The 18,179-nt window shown below is 40.3% G+C and overlaps 1 non-coding gene across 1 annotated transcript; it reads right to left on the reverse strand.

Annotated features, from left to right (window-relative positions):
• Positions 1-9,584: 9,584 nt before the first annotated feature.
• TRNAA-GGC lies at positions 9,585-9,656 on the reverse strand. The gene has a single exon. It is a non-coding gene; the product is annotated as a tRNA-Ala (tRNA).
• Between the last annotated feature and the right edge of the window lie 8,523 nt (positions 9,657-18,179).

Below are 18,179 nucleotides of genomic sequence, written 5' to 3' on the forward strand. Positions count from 1 at the left end.
CTTATGACGTCCCCATCTCTGACAGGATAAAGTTCCAGCTACTCAGCATGAGAACAAGGTCCCCTATGACCTTGTCCCCTGGGGTTCTCCCCTTTTGTCCCCAACACACATCCATCCTCAAGTTGATTCCACCACACTTAACTTGATTTCAAGCTTGGAAATAAGACTCTCACATATTTCTGTAACTATGAGTGTAATTATTATTATTATTATTTTTTACAAATGAATCTCTATGGGCCCCAAACTACTCCTGTATTATTAAGTGTAGCTAACAAAGTTAAATACTTTATGTGGATGTTGTGAAGATTAAAGTAAGCTAGTACAAGAAAAGTACTTGGACAGGCTATGTCACATGGTAAGTTTGCAACAAAAACTAGCTATGCTTGTTGTTATGATGCGAGCACTGCTTCTAGTCCAGGAAGCTTTTGTTCCTCTCATTCCTAAAGACCATCCTCTCTGGGAAGCTCTCTGTGACTTGGCAGACAGAGTCACTACTTCCCTATATACCTACAGTCCTTTGTTCATTTATCTAATGGAGACTTACCTGATTTAAAATTATATATTGGTTTGAGTGTGTGTTTCTTCCATTAAAATTTAATATATGAAGGGCAGACACAAGGTCTTATCCCTTTTTAGACACCCCTCAGAAAGCTAGCCAAGTGCCAGCCATTTAGCATGGGCACAATAAAAGATTGTTGATTGAATGCAAGAAATATGCAACATGACATTGGAAAACCAAGAGACTTCTCTGTGATCCATCTAAGAACCTAAGGGGTCTTTAGAAATTTAAAAAAATCCTAGCTATCTATTTCTACCTCAAATAGATTTTATTCTAGGATGTTGAACAGTGTAAAGCTTTGTTCTTGGGCATCTTTCTCAAGCTGAGAGGGGCTGTTGGTCCAGTCCATTGTTTTCCATATTATACTTTTGAGAAAAATAGAATGGGTGGGGCAGAAATATTTTATCTTGCCCTATCTTACATATATTTTCTGAGTTTGATGGATAGTATATCTCTGCTGGTAAAATTCAGAAAACATTTCATTCATTTACTGTGATTCATGCCAGAGACCTGCCAAAAGAGTATAGATATGAATCAAAAAATGTTGTGATTCATTTTTCCCCATATAGAAGTAATTATCTATGCCAATGAGATTCTCCCAAAGGGACAACATGATATTTAAAACAGGAGAATTTATAGCTCTCACACATATTTGCATCTTTTTAAAAGTTGATAATATTTTGAAAAGAATTGTGTGGAATATATGGATGCCCTCAGGCCTAGGGAGTCCCAGTGAATCTTGCCATATATCACATGCTGTGGAGAACGCCAACTTGTCTGGAAGTCCTGAGCTCGATCAAGGGGTACGGAATATTAACTTCTTGAAGGGGTAGTCCTTACGAGCACATACAAAGGCGCTGACACCCTAGGCCTCCTCCAGGACCTTTTCTCAAGTGCATTTTTGTACTTCCCCAGGGTCAGAGGGAAGGAGGATTCAGGCAGAATGATTGATGATTTGGGAACCATTGAATGAGAACTGCGTCACTCTTTCTCCCCTTGGCAGTCAACACTGAACCTGGTTTTCTGTCTTCTGTAACCCATGAAAATAAGACTTTCTAAGTTTCAGTAGAGGCTGCTGAATAGCTTCCTTCAGAAACCACAGCTGACTTGCCCAAATAAGAACCAGAAGAGGCATGTGCTAGATCATGAGGGCTCATAATTTACATAGATTTTTTTCACAGTTGAACACTAAGATGAAAACGGGTGATTTATATGCTGTGCACCAGAAATAGACCCATTGTAAACTGACTTTACTTCAATTTAAAAAATTAGTTAAAAAAATAAAAATGGGTGATTTAAACACTGGCCCACTCAAGGTAGCTTTTACTATGTCACTTGGGTCAGAAAATGGTTCCATTCCAGCTGTTTGGGGAGGTTTTAATTAGTTCAATTCTTAGGCCCTTCCACCTCTCCCTCTCTAGCCAAAGGACCCCAAATTTGAAGGGCTTGTCAAGTAATTATCAGTTTATTTCAACAAGGTTCTGTATCTTAGTGCTTCTCAAATTTGAATATGCAGGTAAATCTGTGAATCTTTGTTGAAAGATTCAACAGATTTGAGTTGGGGTCTGTATCCTTAACAAGCTCCCAGGTACTGCTCCTGGTCTACAGATCAAACCTTGAGTTTCAATGGTCTAGATGCAACCTTATACCTGGGCAGATCCTTTATGCATCTTGGAGTTCCTCAACCATGCCATATGCAGGAAAAATTAGAGAGTTTAGGACAGTAGAGTAGGGCAACATTTTGAAAAGAAAAAAGTCCTTTGAAAATCATTTAGAATTGGAGGGGCTCAGAACTGAGAGATAATGTGTCTTCTGGTCTCTTTATTTTATAGATGAACAAAGGCCTAGGGCTGCCCATATTTTTAGCATTTTTCAGCATCACCTCAGCACTTCAAGAATAAGGAAAGGGTTTATTAGAAGCTTAATTTTACATTTCTCAAACTGAAGTCCATGCTGGTGCTATAATGGGGTGATCTTTAAACTCCTTAGGACAATCCAAGTGATGTGCTAACCACCCATTTGCTGGGGGCCTGCAGAGACTGCTGTTGGGGTCTCATCCAGTTCCTTTTCCCCTGTTGCTCTGAGTGTAGGCTGATGGAATGTCTCTGGGTCAAGTGGGAACTTCCTGGCCTGGGAGGCCACCAACCCCTATCCCCCATCCCCACCCCCTCCACCCCCAGACCTAGACAGATGACTAGATCACCCTGGGATACCAAGCACCCGCTTCAAGGAGGGCTCAACTCTGTAGCATGACTCCTGCTCCAGGGTGCCCTCTTTGGTCAGGCTGGGGATCTCCATCTGAGGTCACCCCCTAGCTTGGTCCCTTCTGCTGACACACCTGCTTCCTTCACTCCCCTAATCTGACAGCACTTCCCGAATAAATCACTTAGATGCAGAGCCTCCAAGGAGCTGATCTAAATAGGTTATGTCATGACTCTTCTCTACCAAAATCAAGAAAGTGGCATTTAATTCTGAGAAATGTCATTGGGTTCTGGAAAGAAAAGGAAAGGGAAGGGAAGGGAAGAAAAGGAGAGGAAAGGAAAAGAAAAAAACAAGACTCATCTAAATGACAGAAAATGACCCTGTGGTATGGTGGTAATAACTGTTTCTTCACTTACCCTCACTCTATTTGTAGTTTAGAATAGAGTAACTTGCTCAACGTAGCAGAAGGAATTATCGATGCTGATTTTTTGCTAAAGTCAGATGTGATGTGATCGCTCCCCTACTAGGAGTATCGGCTAGGAAAGCTGATGCTATCACGGCTTCAGCCAGAGCCACAGTCATGTCTGTTCCCCTTGTGAAATCGGCGAAAAGCCAACCCTCATGTGAGCAGGGCTCAGCATGGACTGTCCAGGTTCATAGAGATGAGCTGAGTTCCTATCGCCAAGTTGAGGCAATCACCTCCTTTCTTTATCTTGTCTTTGAATGAATAGGGGAGTTAGAGCTAAAATGTTGTTCAAGGAGGTATATAAATAAGTTGGCATAATTAGGTGTCATAATTAGGTGCCCATTGCTGTTCCAGACACATTTACATAATTGTCAGTGTGGCAATGAAAATAATTGTTTGCCAGGATTGCTTCTGTTAAGGCTGATAGTTCCTTACTAGTATAGTTTCTTCTAAGTGGTTGTTTAGAAAATATTTTTAAACTCTGATGGTGGAGTCATTGTACACAGACTTAAATATTGGTTCATTTTTCAGAAATAAAACAAAAGGCAAATAACTCATATTCACCCAGAAGTGGAAACCTTAGCCATAAGCAGAAATGAGCAAAATGAAAGTTTTTACACAAATATATATGTACTATACATGCACGTGAAGAACTGTATACATATATTTAAACAAAGTTTGCTCTAAATTTCAACTTTCAAAGTCTAGAACTCTCGAGCATTAAATTGCACTCCTTATTAATGAGTAACTGTCCAAGTTCAGCTGAAATACAGAGTTGAAAAGAAACTCGCATGCTTCTGTCTGAGAAAGGAAGGTAGGGCAGAGATGTGCTTGTGGCTCAGAGTCCTTTATCAATCGCCTGTCTTGGAGTCTAGACTTTCTGAAATACTCTCTGTAGTACTTTTTCTCCAGACGTCCCTCATGCCCTTCAAGTCTTTGCTCAGTTATCACCTTCTCAGAAGGTCCTTGTTTGGCCACCCGTTTTAATAATTGTGCCCCCTCCTCACACACACACACACACACACACACACACATCTTGCCTTGCTTTACTTTTGTCTGTTCTCCACAGCGCTAATCACCTTCTAAGAGTCTAGATGATTTACTGTTTCACCATGCTTACCGCTTATCATCTGTCTCTCCACTCTAGAAAGTTAAGTTTTACGGGTCAGAGATCACTGCCTTAAAAACAAACAAAACAAAACCAACAAATGAAAAACTATGGTAAAACACAACTAAAAGGGTCATTTGTCTTCACTGTTTTAGATTCTACATATAAGTCACATCATGTGATATTTGTCTCTGTCTGACTTAACTTCACTTAGTATGATCATCTCCAGGTCCATCCATGTTGCTGCAAATGACATTATTTCATTTTTTTTACAGTTGAATATTTCATTGTGTGTATGTGTGCGGTATGTAAATATATATATACCACAACTTCTTTAGCCAGTCATCTGTTGATGGACATTTAGGTTGTTTCCATGTCTTGGTTGTTGTAAATAGTGCTGCTATGAACATTGTATCTTTTCGAATTAGAGTTCCCTCCAGATATATTCCCAGGAGTGGGATTGCTGGATCATAGGGTAACTCTTATTTACAAAACAGAAACAGACTCACAGACATAGAAAACAAATTTATGGTTACCAAAAGGGGAAAGTGGGGAAGGGGTAAATCAGAATTTTGGGATTATCAGATACAAACTACTAATACATAAAATAGATAAAGAACAAGGTCCTACTGTATAGCACAGAGAGCTATATTCAGAATTGTTTAATAACATATAATGAAAAAATACATACACATATATGTATGTATGACTGAATCTCTGTGCTATATACCAGAAAAACAACATCATAAATCAACTATAGTTCAATAAAAACAAAGACAAACAAAAACCAAAAAAAAAAAAAAAAAAAAAAACCAAAACAAAACAACAACTAAAAGGAATTTGTTGGTTCACATATAAGTTGTAATAGTCGATTGCAGCCACGGCTGTGACCAGGGGTTCACATACTATCCTGCAACCATCCTGTTTCTTTCTTCATCTTTCTGCTTTACTTTCCCCCTTCATTCTAAGGCAGATTCTTCCATGCAGTGGCATCTCTAGCAACTCCAGGTTGCTTTCTACCAGCTGAGAAGGAGCAAAGTAAAGAGGATGCCACCCTTTCAATAGTTCCAACACAAGACTGAAGACTGGTTTTCAGTGTCCACTCCTGATCCAATCATGTGTCACATACACTCCGGACCCACGCCCATGCCCGAGGCTGGGAGTAAGCTACCCTCCACCTGGACCACGAGGTCTGGGATTGAGAGTAGCTCAATTTCCCAAATGGAAAATCAAGGTTATACAAGACTTTTGAATTTGTCATTTATACTCCTCTACTGAAAACATCAGTAATTTGTAATTTAAATATTTCAGGATATTTTGATGCTGAGTTTTGATGCTTGTCCCTTAGGAATGATCATATGGGTCTCTGAATGCCCTGATACACATTTCCTTCCCGACTGAACAAATTATGACAGCCATGAAGAATTCACACCATCGTTTCCAATAGAACTGAGTTCTAACCCATCTTCCAGGCCACAGACTGACTTCAAGGTGCTTCAAATTATTCTCAAGGATTTGCCTGAAACTTACTCCTGATTCCACAGCTGCCAGACCTAGAACTTCCCCGGCACTTAACTCCATCACATGAATAATCTTTGTGTTACAAAAGCTGTTCCTTCTATTAAGTAAAATGGGTGTAGCTCTTTCCTTCTGACTGTCCTGTTCTACTACAAGTAATACTTAATGCCTCTCCTGCTTATAAAATTATTTAACCTTTAGGTAGACAGTTATGTCTCCCCTCAGCCTCCTTCGACTGGAATAAATATCCCATGTTCTTAGCTTCCCCTCACAGGTCTTGTTTTCCAAATCTTTTATCATTTTTTGTTGGTCTCCTCTGAGCTACCTAGAGCCCAAGGTCTTTAAAAATACGGTGTCTCCTATCCTCACCTGAGCAGAACCATTTTCCCACAGAGCAGAATTAATTGTTTTGTCAAAGGAAATTTTTTTTGGGGGGGTAGCCATTGGATAAAGCCTCTTTTCTCACCCACAGGTGGGTTACTTGATTGCTTAACTGGTATTCCCCGGTTTTACAACCATTTGGAAATTTACCAATGTCATCATCAAACCCCTGCACAGATGCACAAAAACAGAATGAAGCAATTATTTAGAAGAACATAAAACTAATTGTTAGGGAAAAAAAAAAAAAAAAAAACCAAAACAGCAGCCCTCCAAGTCAATCCAGTTGTTAACCCTGACCTGCTTTCAGCAGGAAGTTTGCATGTAAAGATGAGCGTAGAATCTGCAGGTGTGAACACCACTTGATACAGAATTTAGATTAAAAGGAATTCAACATAAGCTATGTGTTTTGCTGCTTGACTCTGTTCATTAAAAAAAAAAATTCTTCCATTATATATCAGCAGGCCTTTCAGAAAATGTGAATATACACGCTTTTCAAAACCACAATAGACACCGACGTATTAGAAAATTGCACAAGGGAGAAAAAATCCCAGCTGACACCCAATCATGAGTCAGAGGAGTCTACCTGTCACTTGATAATTAATGTGCTGATTATATTTTCATTGTTACAGATATGCCACAATGTTATATAGTTTCCTTGTGAAAAGATGTCATTGAAGACACAGCACACTCCAGAATGCATGCATAACACCATTATCCTTTCTAAGAGCGTGATGCAACACAGTGATTACACAAACACACACATTCTGGAACATACTGTTAGACCGAACAACCAGGCTTCTTTAATGAAACTTCAAACCTTGGTGTGATATCAATCTGCCAAAGAAAGTAGTCCCTTTGCAGGGGATGTAAGCAAACTCAGCTGCTTCTCGTTTAAACTTCCAGTTTCCTGTTCCATAATCAATCAAGCTGCTGCGATTATCTATGTGACAGATGTTAAACGGAGAGATGTTTAATTCTCCCAAGGTGTTATTATATACTTATTTTATGTTCATTTGTTTTCGCTCATTTAAATGCTTCATTGAAATGAAATTTCCTCGATGGCTGTCTTGGGTTGTGAGAACTCCACATCTCCTTCCTAAAGAAGCCTTCCCCAAACTAAAAAAAAAAAAAAAAAGGAGAGAGCGAGAGCATTTTACCATCGTATAAAAGTAAATCCTTTTTGCTTTGTGCCTGCTTTTCTAGATAATGATTACATCCACCTTTCCCAAGAAGTTCTGCCAATATAAGGTCCGTGAGATAATCTGTGACCAAAGGGTCCTCGGATCAAACGTGGCTGGAAGCCCTGTGCGGTTGTAGGTCCCTCTTGGAGGATGCACATATGTACAGACAACTAGTAAGGGCTTTGAAAAGTCCCAGACTAAAGAAACCTGTTTGAGGCAGTACTCCCAAACATTTTCCGACTCTACCTGCTTTTACTCCCACGCAGCTCCTATTGAAGTTTCTGGGAAACCACTTGGAATGCTGTAGGGTATTGGTTTGCAACAAGATTCCATCCAGTGATACTTTCTCTGTCCATTTTCAGATAGAGTCTTCTATGTCTGAGGAAGTGGATCAGGGGTGTTTCCTTAATTTATGGACTTGTGTAAAAACGGAAAACAGATAAGATGGAAGGACACTCACCTGAGCTTCGGAAATAGGAAGAGGCAGTGCCGGTGCTGATTTCTGGAGGGAAAAGCAGCCAATACTTAGTTATTAAACACCTGCTATATTTTAGGCACCCTTTCATATTCGATGTACATACATTCGTTTATTCATTCAACAAACATTTATGGAGAGACTATTATTCTAGGAGCTGGGAATCAGTCCCAAGTAAGATAAATTCCCCATTCTGAAAATACTCAGATGATCATGTTGAATCTTCAAGAGCTAAGAACTTGTATCTTCACTCTACAGATGAGAAAATTGAAGCTCACAGACTTCAAAGAAATTGCCTGAGGTCACAGAGATGGCAAGATGTCTGGAAACTCACAGCAGAGCCCCTCCCGAGGCTCCCATCCAGGTCAGACCTGGGTGCTGGGCTTTGCTGCTGGGGAGATCTGTCTGCAGAGACCCAGAGGAGATGAGCTCAGGGGATGCGAACTGGGAGACAGTTCATCAAAGGTATTGTCCTCCAGATACTTTATGACCTGTTACACACCTTCCTTACCAATCGCTTATAATAATAAGAGTCAAGCCTGAAGACATATTTATGCAGGTAAATAACACTCCTTTCCTTTCAAGGCACTTTTGCATCAGCATTCTTAGTAAATGCTTTCATTCTTGGTTTCCAACCTAACTTTATGGGGAAACTTAATCTATATATTTACAAATCACTCCCTGACAGTGAGCCTCAAACCCATCCTTAAGTTTGCATAACCTCTCATTCTGCCTCTAACAGCCAAGAATATGCAGTATTCAGATGTTCTTCTGCGCCCCGATGGCTCTCATGCAGGATAGGTGTGAAGTCTAGGTCTGAAGCTCTGCTTTTCTACTTACTTAGAGAGTACGAAAAAGTCAGACAGCTTTTCCCTCCCCTCCCAGTCCCCACTGCTTCCTTGTGTGAATGATGCTCTTTCCAAAGTGGCTCTCAGGAAGGGATTTCAAAGGTGCTCAGGCAGCACAGACTCCTTTCTAGGGTCTCGGCTCTCACGGGCGATGTGTCCTCCCCACCCTCTCTGGGTTTTGTTGAGGAAACGGTCTTTCAGCACCTGTAGAGGGCTCTCCCGGGGAATCTCTCCACATCCTCGGCTTTAACACCAGCCTGGATGCTGTTGACTCCTGAGTTTCCGGGCCGGCATTTCTTTCTGAACCCCAAACCCCTTGTGTCGAGCAGCTGACCTGGCATTGTCATCTAGATGTCACGCAGGCACCCCAAACCGGCTCCTGCTCAGCCGTCCCTGCCTGAGGGCCACTCTGTGACTTGGCCACTGTCTCAGTCTTGCCTTTGCCAGGAGGGGAAGCTGTGTGAATACCTACAGCTCTGTCTGTTCGGATCATGACATTTCATCATCCTCTATGTCATTAGTGTGCTTGTGGTTTTTCCAATGGTTCCGTTTTCAGTCAGTGAGCATTTTGACGACAGCTACAAAGTCTTACCTGCCTTCACGTTCCCGAAACTTAGCAAGTGCCAGACGCACTGAGTGTCAAGTGAATAACTGCCTGCATGAATGTATAAATAAATAAAGTGGGAATAAAGGTAAAAAAATGACTGATAATCACTATGAGCTCCATCTATTTGATAAGAACATTTATCTTTTAAGAGACTTATAAAGTAGTAACACCCTACCAGTATCTTTCTTCTCTTTGTTCAGCAATAGTTTCAAACATCTTTTTTGTTTTTTTCTGGTTAGCGGAGGTACTGGGGATTGAACCCAGGATGTCAGGCATGCCAAGCACGCGCTCTACCACTGAGCCATACCTCCCACTCCCCCATAGGTCTTTATATCTAAAACACAATAAAGAATGTGGGAATTTGTCTAGTAAGAAAAAAATGGTTTTAAGCCAATACTTATGATGTTTAAGACTCTGATTTTTTTAGGCAGTTGTAAGTTTTCATATCCCAGATGAAGAGGCAAAGATGCAGATGTTCAGGCTTATTCATGCATTTGTTCATTTTCTGTTACCTAGTCACAGGGTAGTTTGGGCTTGACATTAGAGACGAGGAAAGGCAGGATGGTGGGAGAACATTTCTCTAAGTTCAGCAGCCATCCCGCGCGCACCTTTGGGTCTAGAATTGCTTGACCCAACGCTTCCTGTGTTCCCTTTAGCTTACTGGCTTCCGTTGACTTTAGAGAACACAGAGTCTATGGCTGTTCATCAAGTCCATACAAAAATAATTCTGGGATGATAAGAAAGGGTCCCTGTATTTGAGCTTCACTTGACTTGTCCTCCAAGGCAGATGCTTATCTGCATCTTAAACACGCTAATGTCCACAAAGAACCCCCTTCTTCTTAGAACAGAGTGATGAGGCTGTAGCCAAATTTCCCAAGTTTATCCATATGTCAATGGAAAAAATCACAATCCTTCTGTTCCTTAAGATATTATCTGTCTTCTTACAATCCATTCAGTACACAAACAGGGGGCTTCCACAACGTCTCCTGTGATGCTGTCCATACTTGCCTTTCTGACAATGGAAAAAGAACTCAGTATCTTACTTCGCTTTTTAAACATAAGAGCTTCGGAAAGCTCTTATGTTTAAATGACAGCCTATCCGCTGCATAAAATGGAAAACATCATGCAAGTTATTTAAAAATGGGGACAGGGATCGTCCACTCTAGAGAAGAAGCATGTTTTCTCTGATAGTAGGGAGCGTAATGTATAAATGGGCTTTGGCTTCATAAATAATAATAGCAAACACACAGTGGCATCTCTTAGGTGCCAAGTTCTCTAAATGTGTTACATAAATTAACACATTTCACCTTGACAACCACCTTCTGAAGTAGGTACTATTCGTTAGCCCTTTTATAGTTGAGACTGACCACTGGACTTGTGCTCAGGACCAAGAGCACACAGGTGGCAGGACCAGAATTTTGAGCCCAGCAGTCAGATTCCAAAGTCTGTGCTCTTACTCTAAACCAATCCAGTCACAACCTGGGCCAACGAAACCCTGGAAAACCTTAGTTTACCAGGTACAGGGTTATGTAGGAATTAAATGAGTGTTGAATGAAAAACCCTTTGGGGAATTCCAGGCATCAGGTGAGATCCCCTTAAATGTAGCCACTAAATGGCAGGACTTTGGGTTGCATGAAGGAAAACCAACAGTGAAAAAGAAATCACCCAAGGCTGGACAGTAATGATGGGGAGATTTGACCTTCCCTAGACCTGAAGGTACAGGGAGCAGTTTCTAGAAGCCTCTGTTCTAGAGGGCTGCCTGATAAGCACTATGTCTTCAGAGGAGGAATCGTCACTGCCAACACAAGGCAGGGAAGGGACCCGAGTAAGGAACACCTAGACCCCCACCTCTCCCCATTCTCCCTGCTCCTGCTGGAGCCGCCTAGTGGCCACCACCAAAAGGAAGTCCCATCTCAAGGGAATCTGCTTGATGAGCTCCACAGCCTTCTGGTACATGGCTCCTGGGTTCTGCCGTTGCTTCCATTAAGAAAATGTGTGTTTACGTACGGTCTGCCTGGTTCTGCAGAAAAACGTGCTATAAACAGAATTGTAAGTCAGGCATTGGAGACAATTTCTGGGCTAAGGGTGAATTTTTCTGACCATCCGTAGGTGATTCATTCCTTTTACTGTGCCACGGGTGAAAGTTGGATGTAATTTACTTATTCTTATTTATGTAACAAACGCTTTCAAAAGCTTGCCTTGTACTAGGCATGTTCTAAATGCTCAAATATTAGCTCATTTAATTCAATCCTGGTAAGGACTCTATGAGATAGATGCTTTTTAATCCCCATTTTACTGATGAAGGAATTTAAGCAAGATGTTAAACCCAAGGTCACAGAGCAATAATTAACAGAGCCTGGATTTGAACCCAGGCAGACTGCTTCCAGAGAAAAAGCAATTAGCAAGAGCATTACCTACCACCTACTTCTTACACCTGTTGTTGAGAACATTTCACTTTCTTTAAAGTAACTTTATCTGTTGCAAAATCGTTTTTCAGAGGAGCTTTAAAATGGACAGTGTGAACCTGGACAAACAGGCAGGAAAAAAGAGACTTTTTTTTTTTTAATTTAAAAAAACAATCAGGAAAGTATAAACACATACTGGGTACTAGGTGAAAATAAGAAATGATGGCAATCTTTTTCAACGTGATAATGTTTAAAAAATTCTTGCCTCTTGGAGAAATGTTGACGTTTTCATGGGGGAAGGAATGCGATGCTGGGATTTGAAGAGTGAGGGGACAGATTAAACAAGAATGGTGAAATGCTGATCGTTGTTGAAGCTGGGTAGTGGGCACCCGTGATTCCTTGCGCTATTCTCACAATTTTTGTGTGTGCTTACAATTTTTCTTCATTAATTTTTAAAGATACCATCAATTCCTCTAGGGATATTTTAAGGAAGGAGATAAAAAAAGAGAGAACTTCTTAAGTTTAATAAGATAATAACTTTTGATAGTAATTACCAGAAAACATAATAAATTCCATGGGCCTTTAACATACAGAGGCTTGAAACATGTCTGGAGTGTGAAGCCCTATTTCTTCTTCAATCCTAAAGTGCAATACGTTCTTTCTCAGGTTCATGCCCCTCTATCTATTGGAGACTTTTCTTGAAATTTGCCCCCCTCTCCATCCTACGTGACCCCCACAGCATCACCACCTATTTCAACAAAATGCTTCTTGCCTGGCTAGAGTCACCACACCTGTTAATGCTCATTTCCTTCCACTAACCTTTCCAGATGGGTCATTCAGGGCTCACGTATCTGTCTTACTCACTGTATGGTCTTGGGGGAAGAAGTTGGGTTTTGAAGTTTGTATATTTTTGTTGGCTTAGTTCCCAAGACATGGAAAAGCTAAATAAATGATTTTCAAGTGAATACACTGAACTATTTATTTAAGCCTTGCTAAAATACCTGTGATGCTGAGCAAAGTTAAATTCTTTCAGCCAAATTTACCAACATCCCCTGCCACCAGTCATCCAATGTTCTGTCTTCTTGCTTCTCTATGTTCATCAAAGATGATTTGACAGAGGAGGTTGAATATCTTCCTGATGTTACAAATATAGGCTCCTTGAAAAGTACTACCCATGCCAGAGATGTGAGCTAGTTAATCGCACGGTTTTTGATTTTTGTTTGACTTAAGAAAATCATAGAATTTAGAGCTGGAGGGGCCATAGAATAATCTAATCCTAATCTTTCATTTTGTAGCAAGTATATGGAGATACAGGGAGGTTAACTGACTTGCTCAAATTTATACCAAGGCTCAACTTTAGTCCTTTTCCGTAGAATGCCAATGCTGATTCTACATTTTGCACTTAGAAGGTCAATGCCTTGGCCTGCTTTTCAGTACCTGTGGTTTACGTAATTTTGATGATGGTTCTTAAGAAAAAGAACACAAAGTTACAAACACAGAGTTGAGTACAAACATGCGTATTCATTAAGAACAAGAAACTACTCATGATATAACCTTTGAAAATACTGAAAATACCACAAATGCCGGAAAGTAACAGTATTTGTATAAATTAACTGCCTAATTCACTCAGTTATTTGGGGTTATTACAATGGTGGTCTTAAAAGAGTCCTTTCTAATAATATGACATGCTAGGAGTTCTTTAATTAAAAATAAAGTTTGAGGTTGGTACATAAGTCTGTATTAGAAGAATATTTAATGTCTCAAAGTTGTAAAGATATTACCTCTGGTAATTTCTGCCAATTACAACAGACATGTCTAGCTAAGAAAAGTGATCAAGCAAGTAGTCATTCATCCAACACATTCATGAAGTCCCTGCTGGATGGCAGTCACTGTGTTGGGCAGTAGGGATGTAAAGATGAGTAAAGCCTTCTCTTACCCCTTGAGCCCCAGTCTACTGCAAGAGATAGGCAAATAAAGAATCAGAATTTAATGTCGTAACTACTATAGTAGGCATGTGGAGAAAGAGGATGAGAGGAGAGGTGACTGACTCTTTTGAGCAGTTATCTGGTGGAGAAGGATTCACAGAGGAGGTAATTTGGAGGTGAGTCTTGAAGGATGTATAAACTGAGGAGGAAATTATAGGGACAGTTATAGGGAAAAGAGCCGAGAAAGGGGATGCTATGGCTCGTTAAGGGCTGGAGCAGGACACGTCGGGAAAGCAGTGTCAGGGGGCAGGGCTGGAAAGATGGGAAAGGACGGGTGAAGAGGTGGCATGTAGGGTGTGCTGAACATCTTGAACAGTAACAAAGAGGTGATGAGAAGCCCTGTGTCTTAGGCTGCTGTAACAGAATACCATAAAATGGGTGGCTTACACGTTTATTTCTCATAGTTCTGGAGGCTGGTCAAGGTGCTAAGCAGATCCAATATTTGTTGGGGGTCCTCTTGTATTTGGTGAGGGTCTTCTTCCTGGTTTGCAGACAGTTGTCTTCTTGTGTCTTCATATGGCAGAGAAGAGAGCGTATGCAAGAGAGAGAGGGAGAGAGAGGAAAAGCAAGTGCTCTGTGTCTCTTCTTCTTTAAAACATTTTTAACTTTTAAAATCATTTATTTATTTATTTATTTATTGTTAATGGAGGCACTGGGGATTGAACCCAGGACCTCGTGCATGCCAGGCATGTGATCTACCACTAAGCTATACTTTCACCCATGTGTCTCTTCTTATAAGGGCACTCATCTCCTTCTTAGGGGATCTGCCCTCATGACCTAATTACCTTCCAAGGGCTCCAACTCCTCAGACCATTGCATCGGGGGTAGGATTTCAACAGTTGAGTTTGATGGAGATGCAAATGTTCAGTCTGTGGGATTCTTGCAGAATTTTAAGCCGGTAAGCAACATGACCTTGCTACTTGTAGGGAGGATTGCCTAGGAAGAGGAGAGGGGAGCGTGTCACTCAGAAGATAACCATGAGGCACATCCAGTAATGACACCTGAGTACCTTAAGATACTTCATTACTTACTATGCTCCCTATTGTCTAAATATGTTTGTAAAAATATTTCAACTTTTTCATGTTTCATAAACTTCAGTCCTCTCTTAACCCGTGTGTAAAGTTGTTAAGTTTCATGTGTGGATAACTTCACTCTTACAGTAAGCTCTCTTGCTACGAAGATTTCAAAATCTGTATGGCTTTTCTCTCCCTTCATGTTTTCTGATTTGTCCTAAACTGCCTTTTAAAAGAGGGTACCTGTCCACTAGCACCCCACTTCTGCTTCTCTAATCCAGTACTACTCCCACAGGTAAATAGTTCTTCAAGCATTTCTCAAAGGCACTAACTTCCCTGCACTATCCAACATGGTAATCACTAGCTACACGTGGTTATTTACATCAAAATTGAAATTAAATACATTGAAAATTCAGTTGCTCAACGGCACTAGCATTTCAAGTGGATCATTTCCAGTGTTCAGTAGCCGCATGTGGCTAGGGGCTAATGTATTGAATAGCTCAGACATAGAAAGATGCATCATTCCAGAAAGTTTTACATTATTCTAGAAAGTTCTGTGAGACGGTTTAGGCTGGACCATTATCCTTCTTGATCTGTTTGAAACAATATAACTATTCATTCAGGATGCTAATGAGACTTTTCTCTATAATTCTCTTCATTAAAAACACACTCCACAAGAATTTTCAGATAAATTGTCCATGATGTTTAGCATGTAATTTTGATGTTATCATGAAAATAGTGACATTTGTAATGTTTAGGAAACAATTTGGGGTCCAGTTAGCAGAGGTTGCCAATATTAAAAAGATCATGAAGATATAATGGTTCTCTCTGATAAGATGTCAAAGTGTCACCATTAGTTTTATAAGGGAAAAGATAGTTTGCAATACTAAATAGTCCACCTTGGTTGATTTGTCCCTGGTGAATAATAAATCCTCCCTGTTCGCTAACTCAGCCAGATGATGTACTTGATTGATTCTAGAGAATTTATAGTCTCTTTCTAAAAATGTATTACTGAGTGGATCAGTATATTCATAATCTCAGGATCCCAACAAACACTTACCCAGCCATGTCACAAGTGAATGAAGTGGCATCATTAATGTAAGCAGTAACTGGAGTTTCATGAGCATTCCCATAACTGCCATGACCACCAGTAAGTCCAAAAGTAGTTAACTCAAATAAAATAAAATAAAATAAAAAGATAAAAACCGTATCACAGCATCACCAACTCTGGGTACATTTAAAAAGCAAATCAATCTCCTTTCTGAAAAGACTACACACCGATAATTCATCCACCTAGAATATCCAAAAGAGAAATAGGTCATCATTGCAGCAAAAACAATAAGCATCGCACTGTTTGGAAGAATCAATAGTGTCATGATAAATGAAGTCCCCTCTTTTATTGCTGCAACGAGCCTCCTGTGACTGGGAAGTCCCAGCTGACTCTCCACCATCCCTCCTCCCCTACACACAGCCCCTAGGCTTCCCTCAGAGATTCTTCTAAAGCAAGACTCTGGGTCACAGAATTTACAAAACTCCTCCTAGATATGGCTACAGTCAGAAGTAAACTAGCCCCTCTGAAAGGGCACCCAATGTGGTGACTGATGGCTGGACCTTCGTCTCATTTTCAGCTGTGTTGGCTAAATTGTGCAGCCACCTACTTAGCAAGTGTGACGGACGCTCCGTGCTGGGAGAACTTGATGTCATTCCTGCTGACAAGGACACTCACAGACTACAGTCTTCTTGTGTCATTCGGTAGCACAACGAACAAAGGAGTGAATGGCCAGAATGTTCAAAGTTAACTACAAACAGGGAAAAGAAAGTTAATGTGACACACTGCAGTATTCTCTCTTAGCACGCAGTTACAAGCTTTGAAAGTTCCGTTAAGTATCTCTTTTTTAAGATAAATACCTATTAAGTAATGTATATGCACAAGCTGAAGTGTTAAATGGTTTGTTGAAACCTATTAGAGTACACAAGATGATAAACATAAATTATAGCTAATATACTGCACCAGTGATTTTTAAACATAAAAATTACTGACACTGTAAAAACACACTTGAGTCATCGTAGCAGCATAATAGCACTAATCCATGTTTATCCAACCATGCACTTTTCAAAAACAACACAAACCTCTAATAAATGCTTTGGCTTCACCTTGACAACTTATATGGGTTATTGCCTCGTTCATGCCTGGATAACCATGTGTTATGACTTAAATGTTCTTTAATATCAATTTATGCCTTGAAGAAAAAAGATTGAATAACATAGTGTACATATGGTTCAATTTATTACAGCAAAACAATCATTTTAGTTTGAAGATATTTTCTCATGGTGCATATCATAGAAATCTTCTTCAATAGAGCTCTCAATAAACCAGATTTTTTATGTCACAATAAATGAAACTAAGGCAGCTAATTGTTGCTAAGATTCTAAATAGATGGGTCTATTTGGCTTCCTTGTCAATCAAGAAATACATTCCTTAACACTTGTATTTCTGGATTTTAATGTCTCTAATTGGATTTTACACTATCTGATTAATGAGGTAGTTTATAGGCTACTATAAAAAAAATTGATACTCAAAAAGTGAAGGAGGAAATTGTGGACTGTCAGCATTACTGAAGAGTCAAGAAGACACCAAGAATCACAGTGGTCACAAAAGCCAAAGGGGAGGAATGTGGGGATGAGGAGGTGAACTTGTAGAAAGAGAATAAATCGAAATGGACTCTGGAAATATCAGAAGTGCTTCTGAAACAGTGGGCATGAGACTGTCCAAAGCAGACAGTAATTTCCACCCCCCAAAACCCTTTTCCCTGCTCCCCGCATCCCCAGTTTCCAGGTCTTGTAAGTAGATACTATTTTTATCCCTGGGTGAACATTGGGGTTGGATCACACTGATTCTAAAGCCCAGTGTGGAAGGTGGGCTGGGTGGGAGAGCAGGTGACATGCACTCTCCAGACGTCTCCTTCCCAGAGAAGAGTCAGCCAGTTGAACCAACCGTTCTTCAAAGGAAGGGAGCTAGAACCAACCTATTCACATATGTCTCGTAATAAATCAGCAAACACTGCAGCGATTTAAAAATAACCCCCTTTAATTATTTGTTTTCTCATTCTCACTTTCTCTCTGCCAGTCAGCAATGTTATTTGAGAACTTACGGTGTGAAATTGAGGATGAGTAGGTGCCACTTTCAGGGTGGGGGCAGGGATGAAGCAGGCAGGCCAAAATGGATTATATTCTTGTTTGATAGGCATTTGCAGGGAAGGGTTGAGGAAGGAAGACTTCGCGAAGGGGGGGAGCGTTGGTGGCTGAATCTTGAAAGATGAATATGTTATTTGGAAAATAACCCATGATCCCATAGAGAGCCAACAACAACCAAAAAAGACATGTCTTTCCTGAAATGAAACATTTTTAATGAATCATCAATAATAAAATCT

The sequence above is a fragment of the Camelus ferus genome, chromosome 1 (assembly GCF_009834535.1).
Source record: "Camelus ferus isolate YT-003-E chromosome 1, BCGSAC_Cfer_1.0, whole genome shotgun sequence".
NCBI lineage: Eukaryota > Metazoa > Chordata > Mammalia > Artiodactyla > Camelidae > Camelus > Camelus ferus.